Here is a 13974-nt window from a genome sequence, read left to right as displayed (position 1 = left end):
TTTTGGCGTGCATATCCTATGCAATATTTGGACCATACTTACACCAAAAAATTATGTGTTGATTATCTAAAATTCAAATATAACTGGACCTTCCGTAAATTCATTTACTAAATCTAACCACCCTAGTCATATGACTAGTCAATACTCAAGGGGTGGAAAACAGATTCCCCCACTTGATGGGAGGAGCAGCATGTGCATTCAGAGAGGGAAAGACTTAATGGCAGCCATCCTTGGAGACTGTACGTTAGCGGGTGTATGAAAGAATTCCTAAATCTTGGAGACAATATAGCACAGCAGTTAAGCCTGGGCGCTCCAGAGTCTGGCTTTCCATCCTGGCTCTGCCACTTGATAATTATGTCATCTCAGGCAAGTTATGTCATGCTTCTGTGACTTAGTTCATTCATCTTAAAAGTGGGGATGTGAATGGCTTGTGCTTCATGGAGAGGGTCTGGCTAATGTTCCAGTCCTATCTAGCCAGAGAGCAAAGGACTAAAGGGCCCCGTGCTTCCAACTGTCGGCATTGCTCAGAGGATCACACCTAAGATGAACCCTATTTCTAATCATGTCTTTGTATTGGCAGAATTGTACCTTGGCACTTTCCTCAGTCTTAGCGTGGAAACAAGCTAACACACATGTTTGACATGGCTACATTGGGAAATCCACCCAAGTATCAGAATAGTAACTCAGGTGTATTAGTCTCCCAAGGTTTTAATCATGCTGGGACCTGTGATCTGAGATTAATGTAGCACAGAGGACAGGGCCTCAGGAAGAAACAAAGGAAAAATGCAGAGTTTGCATGAAGCCAATACTGGGTTGAAGAAGCTGAGGCTGAGAAATCCAGCCTTTTGGAATAGTGCTAGCATGATCCTTCTAGCCTGTGCTTGTTGTAAAATGAAGATCTCTTCAGATTCCTTGAGTTATGGGAACAAATTGAACAGAGATTTCTGCTCTGGTGAGAGCATGAAGAAGCAGCTAACATCATCCCTTTTGCCTTTTTCACATTCCTGAGCAGCTCTCAGCCCCATGGCTAAGAGGTGATCTGTGAGCTGGCATGTACCAGAGATCACTGACGTCTTGGAAATTGACAGTGTTTAGTAATGTGTGAATTAGATTTAACCATGGGATGTGACGATCACACTGGGTGAAAATGTCTGCTTGATGGAAAGAGATGTTGGGAGCTTGAGAATGGCTTCTCCAAGGAGCTCTGCTGTGAGCGCTTTGGCTGTGGGGCTGCCAGAGTGAGGCTGCACATTTGGACAGAATATCTGAGCACAACTCTGGTGAACTAGAGACGTCAGAAGAGGAAGAGTCATGAAGGCAGAGATGCCAGAGTGGGAACCCCTGAGAAAATGTGGAAAGATCTCCATCTGCCCATAGACCCTAGTCTTTCTCTGGTCTTCTTTCTTGCTTTAGTCTTTCTAGGGCACCATTTGAGAGCCCCTAGCCTTGCTCACAGAATTTGTTTGCTGATGCTTTTTGTGTACGTAGAGTAATTAGAGTCATTTTTACAAAGAATTGTAGTTCCAAGCTTAAAAGCACAAGTGAGTAGAATAGCAAACTATGCTGTTGGAAACAAAAATAACACGGTAGGGAAGCCACACAGCTCAGACCCAAAGGTTGGATCTCAGATGTATTGTTCATCTGGCAGCACATCACAGATCTGCAGGCATAGAGCTTTCTTGTAATAACAGCTCTGGAGCGCTGGCGTTGAAACCCTGGCCTTTTAGAATGACAGCAAACGTCATACTCTATAAGCACCTGGGAGTAGAAAAATGGTACTGTGAGCGTGGCTGGTGCCCCCTCCCTGGAGTCAATCCATCTTTGTGGAGCGTATCCACACACTGCCTGTGGGTTGGGCTTGCTGTTCATCTCTCCCAGCCTCTTGGGGCTGGTGACCAGTTTCTCTGAGGTCCTGGAGAGGGTGGGGATGAACTGGATTATGACACTCTGGGGAGGGGGACCGAAGTTCAGTACCCTGACCTGTGGAGGAGGCAGGGTGACCACTTCCTGGCAGTGTCCAGGAATCTTCTAGAAGGTGTCATTCCCTCCCTATGATACTAATGGCCTTGGACCAGCTTCAACTGGAGATGTGTTCAGGATGCCTTGGGATACTTTCTCCAAGGGAAGGCCCCAAGCTCACCTATATTTGGCTCCTTCCATCCTGTGCTGCTTAGTTCCCATGAGTCAGCAGGGGTTGGCATATGTGTGGTTACTCCAGGGACAGCACTGGGAGTTGATGACTGGTGGCCCCGACTTGTCTCTGGAGGTAATGCCTGAAGAGACATCCCACTTGGTGAGTGACAGCTGTCAGCCACTGGAGAGCTTGAGTTCTCCACTAAAGATCCCAATGCCAGGGCTGACCCCTCTCACCCCAAAGGCCTCTAGGATTGGGTTAAATGAATTTGAGCCCCTTGAGAACGAGATTAATATCCAGGGATCCAAAGCAATGTACTCCCCTTTCTATCCATAAACAAGCAATTTTAGAGACCATGTCTCTATCCCACATAGGGAAGATCTGAGATCTGGGATGGTTCACTAATTTTTCTCCGTAGATAGAGTCAGCAGTCATCGGTAACAATAAGCATGCATTTGATACTGACCGTTTGTCAGCACGGTTGGTCTGTTGTAGCCCAGTGCTTTGGTGGTCAGTCCAGGACCACAAACTGGTCTCTCATCTGCAGCTGGATCTGCCCCTGCTCCCTCCCCGCAGCCCTACTTTCACCTGATGGAAATTTCCCAATCTTCAGGTACTGGGTGGGCTCTAGGGGATCTAAGACATAGTGTACATGCAACTTTAATTCAAATGGTCTTGAGAGCAGTACCACTTGACTTAATCTCCCATCTGCTGACTCTTACCAGGTTCTGTGGAAGATGGTTTTAGGTGAGGGGAGACAGGTGGAAAGGACTGGCCCCATTTGGAGATGGGGTGTGTGTGGGGCCAAAGGAGTTGGACGTCTTCTCTGTCTCAGCAAACTTAACTGCTCCCGCACTCATCCCTCTGCTTTGTCTATCCTCCATTCTTTTTAGCCACTCACTAGTCTATGTCTGGGAATTCTGTTGACTGCTTAGTCTATGACTGGGTTGCCTAGGGCCATGGGGTGGTGTATGAATAGGGATGGGTGAGGTTAGGAAGCAAAGCCTGCATTTACCAGGGTGACGAAGGAGGGGTTTGCAAACTCTTCTCTTCCTTGGTCGTTTGTGTTTCTTTGGCCCTAAGGGAATTTATTATTCAAAGGGAAAATGTCTGCTAAGCAAATGGCTCATTTTCATGACGAGATTTCCATCTGTCAACTCCTGAGTCTGGGACAGAGTGTTAGGGTGGTGATGGTGATGATAGGGGACTGCTCGGAGCCCACTATATATTTAATATGTTAAGAAAAACTAGCTCAAATCTATAAATAAGGCCAGGAGGTAATTCCAGTGTCATTCTGAAGCACTGATCAACAGATTCGCCCATGTATTACTTAATTTTCTAAGAAAACGTTTCATCTTGACATCTATGAGCAATGAAGCAGTATGACTCTGTAAAATTACACATGAAGGCAGAGGTTTTGCCCCATAAAGATGCAATTGCTTCTTTGTCTCCTTCACAGAGCTCAAGCCCAGCTGTGCTGGTTCAACCCAACCTGCCAAAACCTCCCTTTTTTCCTCCCCTTCAGGACCCTTGACGGTAAAAATTTTATTTCCCACTTCCCCTTTATGCCAACCACATTCCTAGCCCCGTGCTTTCTCTTCTCACCAGGTGGTTCATAAGCTAAAGTAATTCAGTGAATTCAGGAACTTTGAGTCAGAGGGAACTAGGTACAACACAAGCCATCTACATCCTACCCACCGTTACTTCAGGCTCCAGACAGGTTGTCAGGGATGTGGGGATTCTGCTACACACAACATGGAATTCAAGCCCATTTTATTTGAGTCTCAAAAAGATATTGAACCTTGGTTGACATTTGAGTTTCATAATAAATCCCACCTCCTTCCTTTTAAATTAGTAAGATTGATTTCTGTTATAATAGAAGAGGGTTTTGTTTAAAGACATAAAGGTAATTTGGTTTGGATTCAACAGAGGTTTTCAGGCTTTCAGCTTTTTTATTTTGTATAAATTGGCCATTTATGTAAAATTACAGCTCATTACTGTGTAGGTAATAGTGATGAAAAGCTGCTCTTGGGGTGGGGGTTGGGGGTTTCATTCTTTCTCACAACATTAAATGATTACAGTCTCCTTCCTGTGGTCAAACACCATGCCACATCCAACGTTCTGTATTCAGAAGGGTAGTATTCCCTATAGAACCTTTTAGGGGAGTTTACTCCGGTTGAAATATGTCATTTTCACTGTTTGGCATTCCATGATTATTTCTGTATTTGGAGCTCTCAAGACAGGAGGAAGAGAGAATCTAGCTCGCTCTTCTGAGTAGGAGGAGGTCTGATTTCCAGCTCGCAGGGCTCTGTCAGTTGGAAGTATGGATGCAGGGTATCAGTGGATGTGCAATAACTGTGCTGCCAGCCAGGTAGATGCTTCTGTCTAGGACTTGAACTTGAGGGAAGGATGAAAAGGTTCAGATCAGTTAGAGGTGATGTGCGGTTGGATGCAATAGAGGGTGCAGTGGAGGCTAGGGTAGGTAGTGTTGTCCAGTGATGAATGTTCTGAGACAGCAGTGTGAGCTGCCGCAGTGGAGGAGATCCGGAGGTGATGTTCCCAGTGGTGGCAGCCTACACAGATCACTTCTGTGGTATTTCATAAGCTACCAGATACCTTTATAACATATTCTTTTTCTCCTTAGGTTAAGAACCCTAACTTCTACAGTAGGCTTGACATCTTTTTTTTTTTTTTTTTTAAGGTGAGTTAGGGTCTCACTATGTTGCCCAGGCTGGTCTCAAACTCCTGGGCTCGAGTGATTTTCCCACTTCGCCCTCCCAAAGTTCTGGTATTACAGGCAACAGCCACAGCATCCAGACAACCTTGACATCTTTACTTCTCAGGCCTTAGACCAGGAGGTTCAGCATGGGGATCACAATGGTGAAGAGGATTTTGTTATAGGCTGAGGCACTTTCAGGGTTGGGTGGAATGTATACAAGGAACACAAACCCATAAAACAGGTAGAGAGCAGTGAGGTGGGAGGCACAGGTGGAGAAAGCTTTGCACTGGGCATCCAGGGACCTCATCACACTGATTAACCAGGATGTAAGTGTAAGAGACCAAGAGGACTGAGATGGTAGGGACAGTGATCAAAGCAGAAGTGACAGACAGGATCATGTTGGCCACAGTGGTATCTGAGCAGGCCAGTTGCAGTGTGGGGGTGGGGAATGTCACAGAACATAGAAATGATCAACGATGCTAGGCCACAGTAGGGTGAGATGAACGCATCCTGTCTATAGCTGAAATGAGCACCCCCACAGCAGAGGTGACCACCAGCAGCTGGGCACACAGGCCCCTTGGACATGATGATATGCTGGGGAAAGGGTGGCAAATGGCTACAACTCGGTCATAGGCCACAATGGCCAGCAGCAGACATTCCCCTGTGCCATGGAAGGTCATGAGGGCCATCTGGACTACACCGCCTGCAAAGGAGATGGATGGTTAGTGGTGAGAAAGTGGATCAGCAGCCTGGAGGTGCACACGGAGGAACTGCCGATGTCTAGGAAGGAGAACACGCTCAGGAGGAAGCACATGGTGGGAGCGGAGGGCAGAGCAGGTGCAGATCGGATCTGTCATGCCCAGGTTGCCCACCAGAGTCATGGAGCAGGTCAGCAGGAGGACAGCAAAGAAGAGTGAGGAATTTTTTTTTTTTTTTTAAAACAGTGTTTCTCTCTCATTGACCAGGCTCTGGCGTGCAGTGGCACGCTCTCGCTTCACTACAACCTTCACTACCAGGCTCAAGCTATCCTCCTGCCTCAGCCTCCTGAGTAGCTGGGATTACAGGTGCACACTACCATGCCCGGCTAATTTTTGTATTGTTTTAGTAGAGACGAGGTTTTGCCATGTTGGCCAGACTGGTCTTGAACTCCTGACCTCAAATTAGCTGCTCACCTTGACCTCCCAAAGTACTGGGATTACAGGCGTAAGCCACCGCACCCAGCCAAGAAGTGATTTTTAATCTGTGTAGTTGAGGCCCAGCAGCGTGAATCTCATCACTGTGGTGTGATTCTGCGCCAAGGTCAAACTTCTGGTGGTTTTTTATGTGACAATGAATAAGAGGAAGTGAAACAAGAATACTAACATCCTCATCAAAAAGGTAACTTTTACTGTCTTCTACAACTGAAAAGCTGCATTTATGCCCGTGTGGTGAACTGCTCCCCAAATCCCACATCAATCCCATCATGTCACACTCATGCTTATGTGTTAAGGGTGCTCTGCCTTCCTTCGGATAATGTCTACGTTAGTATTGTTTCCCGTAAAATAGAATAAATGCCTCAAACTCCTGGGCTCAAGTGATCCTTTTGCCTCAGACTTGCAAGAAGCTGAGACTGCTGGTACATGCCCCTGTGCTCAGTTCACCACTGTAACAATTTTTTTTTTTTTTTTGGGACAAAGACTTGCTTTGTCACCCAGGCTGGAGTGCAATGGTGCGATCTCAACTCACTGCAACCACCACCTCCCAGGTTCAAGCGATTCTTCTGCCTCAGCCTCCCAAGTAGCTGGGATCACAGGCACCTGCCACCATGCCTGGCTAATTTTTTTTTGTATTTTTAGTAGAGATGGGGTTTCACCATGTTGGTCAGGCCGGTCTCAGACTCCTGACATCAGGTAATCCTCCTGCCTCAGCCTCCCAAAGTCCTGGGATTACAGGCATGAGCCACCGCATCTGGCCAACAACTTTTTTTAATTTAAATTTTTAAATTTCAATAGCTTTAGAAGTACAAGTGGTTTTTGGTTACACAGATAGATTGAATCTAGGATCCATTGTAACTATTTTATATTTATTTATTTATTATACTTTAAATTCTGGGATATGCGGGCAGAATGTGCAGGTTTGTTACAGAGGTATACATGTGCCATGGTGGTTTGCTGCACCCATCAACCTGTCATCTACATTAGCTATTTCTCCTAATGCTATTCCTCCCCTAGCCCCTCACCCACTGACAGGCCCCATGTGTGATATTCCCCTCCCTGTGTCCATGTGTTCTCATTGTTCAACTCCTACCTATGAGTGAGAACATGTGGTGTTTGGTTTTCTGTTCCTGTGTTAGTTTGCTGAGAATGATGGTTTCCAGCTTCATCCATGTGCCTGCAATGGACACGAACTCATCCTTTTTTATGGTTGCATAGTATTCCATGGTGTATGTGTGCCATGTTTTCTTTATCCAGTGTATCATTGATAGGCATTTGGGTTGGTTCCAAGTCTTTGCTATTGTGAATAGTGCTGCAATAAACATACTTGTGCATGTGTCTTTATAGGAGAATGATTTATAATCCTTTGGGTATATACTCAGTAGTGGCATTGCTGGGTCAAATGGTATTTCTGGTTCTTGATCCTTGAGGAATCGCCACACTGTCTTCCACAATGGTTGAACTAATTTACACTCCCACCAATAGTGTAAAAACATTCCTATTTCTCCATATCCTCCCCAGCATCTGTTGTTTCCTGAGTTTTTAATGATTGCCATTCTAACTGGCATGAGATGATATCTCACTGTGGTTTTGATTTGCATTTCTCTAATGACCAGTGGTGATGAGCTTTTTTTCATATGTTTGTTGGCCATATAAATGTCTTCTTTTGAGAAGGATCTGTTCATATCCTTCACTCATTTTTGGTGGGGTTGTTTGTATTTTTCTTGCAAATTTGTTTAAGTTCCCTGTAGATTCTGGATATTAGCCCTTTGTCAGATGGATAGATTGCAAAAATTTTCTCCCATTTTGTAGGTTGCCTTTTCACTCTGATGATAGTTTCTTTTGGTATGCAGAAGCTCTTTAGTTTAATTAGATCCCATTTGTCAATTGTGTCTTTTGTTGCCGTTGCTTTTGGTGTTTCAGTCATGAAGTCTTTGCCCATGCCTCTGTCCTGAATGGTATTGCCTAAGTTTTCTTCTAGGGTTTTTATGGTTTTAGGTCTTATGTTTAAATCTTTAACACACTTGAGTTAATTTTTGCATAAAGTATAAGGAAGGGGTCCAGTTTCAGTTTTCTGCATATGGCTAGCCAGTTTTCCCAACACCATTTATTAAATAGGGAACCTTTCCCCATTGCTTGTTTTTATCAGGTTTGTCAAAGATCAGATGGTTATAGATGTGTGGCATTATTTCTGAGGCCCCTGTTCTGTTCCATTAGTCTATATATCTGTTTTGGTACCAGTACCATGCTGTTTTGGTTATTGTAGCCTTGTAGTATAGTTTGAAGTCAGGTAGCGTGATGCTTCCAACTTTTTGGTTAGGATTGCCTTGGCTATACGGGCTCTTTTTTGGTTCCATATGAAATTTAAAGTAGTTTAATCTTTCTAATTCTGTGAAGAAAGTCAGTGGTTGCTTGATGGGGATAGCATCGAATCTATAAATTACCTTGGGCAGTATGGCCATTTTCACAATATTGATTCTTCCTATTCATGAGCATGGAATGTTTTTCCATTTGTTGTGTCTTCTCTTATTTCCTTGAGCAGTGGTTTGTAGTTCTCCTTGAAGAGGTCCTTCACATCCCTTGTAAATTGTATTCCTAGATATTTTATTCCCTTTGTAGCAATTGTGAATGGGAGTTCACTCATGATTTGGCTCTCTGTTTGTCTATTATTGGTATATAGGAAGCTTGTGATTTTACCCATTGATTTTGTATCATGAGACTTTGCTGAAGTTGCTTATCAGCTTAAGGAGAATTTGGCTGAGATGATGGGGTTTTCTAAATATACAATCATGTCATCTGCAAACAGAGACAATTTGACTTCCTTTTTGAATACCCTTTATTTCTTTCTCTTGCCTGATTGCCCTGGCCAGAACTTCCAATACTGTGTTGAATAGGAGTGGTGAGAGAAGGCATCTTTGTCTTGTGCCAGTTTCTAGCTTTTACCCATTTAGTATGATATTGGCTGTGGATTTGTCCTAAATAGCTCTTGTTATTTTGAGATACATGCCATCAATACCTAGTTTATTGAGAGATTTTAGTATAAAAGAGTGTTGAATTTTATCCAAGGCCTTTTCTGCATCTATTGAGATAATCATGTGGTTTTTGTCATTGGTTCTGTTTATGTGATGGATTATGTTTATTGATTTGCATATGTTGAACCAGCCTTGCATCCCAGGTATGAAGCCGACTTGATCATGGAGGATAAGCTTTTTGATGTGCTGGATTTGGTTTGCCAGTATTTTATTGAGGATTTTCATGTAGCTATTCTTCAGGGATATTGGCCTGAAATTTTCTTTTTTGTTGTGTCTCTGCCAGGTTTTGGTATCAGGATGATGCTGGCTTCATAAAATGAGTTAGGGAGGAGTCCCTCTTTTTCTGTTGTTTGGAATAGTTTCAGAAGGAATGGTACCTGCTCCTTTTTGTACCTCTGGTAGAATTTGGCTGTGAATCCATCTGGTCTTGGGCTTTTTTTGGTTGGTAGGCTATTAATTACTGCCTCAATTTTAGAACTTGTTATTGTTCTATTCAGAGATTTGACTTCTTCCTGGGTTAGTCTTGGGAGGGTGTATGTGTCCAGGAATTTATCCATTTCTTCTAGATTTTGTAGTTTATTTGCATAAAGGTGGTTACGGTATTCTCTGATGGTAGTTTGTATTTCTGTGGGATCAGTGGTGATATCCCCTTTATCATTTTTTATTGTGTCTATTGGATTCTTCTCTCTTTTCTTCTTTATTAGTCTGGCTAGTGGTCTATCTATTTTGTTAATCTTTTCAAAAAACCAGCTCCTGGATTCACTGATTTTTTGAAGGGTTTTTCTTGTATCTATCTCCTTCAGTTCTGCTCTGATCTTAGTTATTTCTTGTCTTCTGCTAGCTTTTGAATTTATTTGCTCTTACTTCTCTAGTTCTTTTAATTGTGATGTTAGGGTGTTGATTTTAGAACTTACTTGCTTTCTTCTGTGGGTACTTAGTGCTATAAATTTCCCTCTGAACACTGCGTTAGCTGTAACCCAAAGATTATGGTACATTTTCTCTTTGTTCTCGTTGGTTTCAAAGAGCTTATTTATTTCTGCCTTAATTTTGTTATTTAACCAGTAGTCATTCAGGAGCAGGTTGTTTAGTTTCCATGTGGTTGTGTGGTTTTGAGTGAGTTTCTTAATCCTGACTTGTAATTTGATTGCACTTGGTCTGAGAGACTGTTTGTTATAATTTCCATTCTTTTGCATTTGTTGAGGAGTGTTTTACTTCCAATTATGTGGTCAATTTTAGAATAAGTGCAACGTGGTGCCGAGAAGGGTGTATATTCTGTTGATTCGGGGTGGAGAGTTCTGTAGATGTGTATTAGATCCACTTGATCCAGAGCTAAGTTTCAGTTCTGAATATCCTGAGGCTAAGGCAGGAGGATTACTTGAGCCTAGGAGTTCAAGACCAGCCTGGGCAACATAGCACGACCTCATGTCTAAAAAATTTTTTTCATAATATTGTGCAAATATCACCATCATGCATCTTCATAACTCTTTTCATCTTGTAAAACTGAAACTGTACCTATTAAACAAGTCTCCATTCTCTCTTCTTCCCAGTCCCTGGCAACTACCATTCTACTTTCTGTCTCAATAATTTTGGCTACTCTAAGTAACTTGTATAAGTAGAATTATGCAATATTTATTTTTCTTCGTGTGACTGCCTTATTTCACTGAACATAATGTCCTCAAGGTTCATCCATGCTGTACATGTGCCAGAATTTTCATCCTTTTTTTTCCTTCGAGAAGGAGTTTTGCTCTTATTGCCCAGGCTGGAGTGCAATGGCGTGATGTTGGCTCACTGGAGTCTCTGCCCCTGGGTTCAAGTGATTCTGTGGCCTCAGCCTCCTGAGTAGCTGGGATTACAGGCACCCATCACCACACCTGGCTATTTTATTTTTATTTTTTTGTATTTTTAGTAGGGGTTGGTTTTTGCTATATTGGCCAGGCTGGTCTTGAACTCCTGACCTCAGGTGGTCTGCCCACCTCAGCCTCTCAAAGTGCTGGGATTACAGGCATGAGCCACTGTGCCTGCCCAGAATTTCCATCCTTTTAAGGCTAATCTTCTGCTATACGAATACACCACATTTTTCTTATCCATTCATTCATCATGGGATACGTGGGTTGCCTTTGCATTTTAGCTATCATGACTGTCTAAATCCTCGGTCTGCCAGATGTCCTCCATGACACACGTCCATGCCACATTGTTCTCATTTTACCCTCTAGCAATTCTTAACAACTTTCTTCTCTGAAAAGACAATGGTCTATGTCTTTCTATAGTCTATGTTTTCTTATTATTAATAGAATATCTTTTGCTCTTTCCAAATCCAGTTAAGAGCTCTGTCACTGTTCTCTCTCTCCTTAATTTCATAGACGGGTCTTTAGTGGAATTAATGGCATTGTATTTTAACATTAAAAATGCCTATTCATCTTTTCTATTGAATTTTCTTACTCCTAGAAGGAGGAGAGGTATTTAATATCTTGAGAATTTGTGTTCCAGTACCTGTCACAGTGCCTGGTGTCAATGAGTGAGTATAAATGAATTATCAATTAGATATGAAAGCCTTCTTCACTCAGGAATGACAACGTAATTTTTTCAGTTGTTTTGGACAAAAACTTCTAAGCCATTTTTGACCCCTTTTAATCTCGCTCCTCATTAAATCTCTCCAAAAATTATATTGGCTCTACCTTGAAAAGCCTGACTTCCCACCCTATGTAAGACACCGTCATATCTTGCTTGGACCATTGCAATTGCTCTTAACTGGTGTCCTGCTTCGTTATTGTGGGCAGAGCAGCCAGAGTGGTTCTGTTAACATACAAGTAAAAGTCAGACCCTCGCGATGGCCCTCAAAGCCCTGCTCTATTCAGTTGGCCACTACCCCATTCCTCTCTTTTGCCTTTGTCTCTTTTCCTGCTTTTCTCATGCTTCTCACTCTGCTTTACCTACACCTGCCTCCTCGTTCCACTGAGGATGTGCCAGGTGGGATTCAAGACCTCTGCACCCACTGTTCCGTCTCCTCAGAGTATCCTAGCTCTGGTTAGCTATGTGGTCCCTTCCTCATCTCCTTTCAGTTTCTGCTTAAATGTCTACTATCGGAAGCCCTCTCTGACTATCTTATTTAAAACTAAACCTTCTCCGATGCCAGCACTCATGATCTCTCCTCTTTAATTTTTTCTCATAGCACTTCTTTTCTTTTCTTTTCTCTTTTTTTTTGAGACAGAGTCTCACTCTGTTACCCAGGCTGGAGTTCAGTGGCGCCATCTCTGCTCACTGCAACCTCTGCCTCCCAGGTTCAAGCAATTCTCCTGTCTCAGCCTTCCGAGTAGCTGGGATTACAGGAGCCTGCCACCATGCCTGGCTAATTTTTGTGTATTTAGTAGAGATGAGGTTTCATCATGTTAGCCAGGCTAGTTTCGAACTCCTGGCCTCAGATGATCCACGCACCTAGGCCTCCCAAAGCGTTGGGATTTACGGGCGTGAGCCACAGTGTGTGGCCACTTATTTTCTTTTAACTTGCTATGTACACATAACTTACTAATTTTGTTTTTGATCTCTGTCTTGACATTAGGATGCAAGGGCCATGAAGGGAGGCATTTTTGTCCGTTTTGTTCCTTGTTTTGTCTCCAGTGATTGGCACATAGTAGGCCCTCAGTAAGCAGCTGTTGAATTGGTGAGTGAAAACTATAAAGAAGGATTTCTTCAAAGCAAAATAGGCTGTCAAGAGGAGAACTACTACCCAGATGAATGAATTCAGAATTCCATGATTCCAGAGCGGGCACAGTGGCTCACACCCCTGTAATCCCAGCACTTTGGGAGGCCAAGTGAGAGGATCACTTGAGTCCAGGAGTTTGAGACCAGCCTGGGCAACACGGCAAGATCCTGTCTCTATATTAAATTTTTAAAAATGTAAAATACAGTATAAAACAGAATTCTGTGTTCCCAAATCAGGTGATAAAAATTGGAGAATAGATACAAGAATTGGGATAGAGTAGAACTTGAAATATGCTGCACAGGGTGGTGAAACTCAGAACTGGCTGAAAGTCAGGGCCTATGATGGCCTATTGTCATAGCAGCAGAACCTGGCTGTAAGAGGGGGATCAGCTTGTGGACATAAAGTGGGGTAGAATCTTCTGGGGAGGATTCTACTCACCTTGTTCTACCAGTTTTGAATTTTGGCCCAAATCTCTGAATTCACAACCCTTGTCCTGAATCTCTGACAACCCTTTGTATATAGATCTATGTGCTTTTATAATAATTATATAATTTAATATGAATTCAAATACACATTTGAATACATATATATTTCATATGCATACTACTTAAAGTGTTTGAAACATTTAAGAGGATCTGCTTAATTTGACTTGAAATATTGAGGATGATAACATTGAATTAACTAAATGTATATTTGATTTGACTCTGCCAAAATGCATAAGAACATCTGATTTACTAAATATATACTTTTTCTCTCTTTTTTTTAAAAATAGAAATGGGGTTTTGCTATGTTGCCCAGGCTGGTCTCAAACTCCTGGGTGCAAGCACTGCACCTGCCTCAGCTTCCCAAAGTGTTGGGATTACAGGCATGAACAACCACTCCCGGCCACATATTTTAATTTTAGTAAATTTTCAAGAGTTGTTTAAGTGCTCGTGAAGACATTTGAAGGGCTTGAGTAATCAGGTGCATTAAATTTGTGATTACAGTTTAAAAAGTTTAAGATAATGTAATTAATTAAGTCTATAAGCAGAGTTTAAGCGTTAGATTTGAATTTGATTTTTTGGGCATGATTTTACTTTGAGTTAAGAGAACTTGATTGCAAACAGTGCTTAAGTTATTTGGGGGAATTTAATCTGGTACGTTTTTGGGCTAAGAGTATATTAATTAAAGATAAGTTGTGATTGCTTTAAAATTTA

The 13974-nt window shown here is 42.6% G+C and overlaps 1 pseudogene; it reads right to left on the bottom strand.

Moving 5' to 3' along the window:
- Positions 1-4980: 4980 nt before the first annotated feature.
- LOC105552910 lies at positions 4981-5667 on the bottom strand (annotated as a pseudogene).
- Positions 5668-13974: the final 8307 nt, after the last annotated feature.

This window comes from Mandrillus leucophaeus, unplaced genomic scaffold, assembly GCF_000951045.1.
Source record: "Mandrillus leucophaeus isolate KB7577 unplaced genomic scaffold, Mleu.le_1.0 Scaffold578, whole genome shotgun sequence".
Classification (NCBI taxonomy): domain Eukaryota; kingdom Metazoa; phylum Chordata; class Mammalia; order Primates; family Cercopithecidae; genus Mandrillus; species Mandrillus leucophaeus.
The sequence above is the reverse complement of the archived record's forward strand: the minus strand, read 5'-3'. Positions and strand labels throughout refer to the sequence as shown.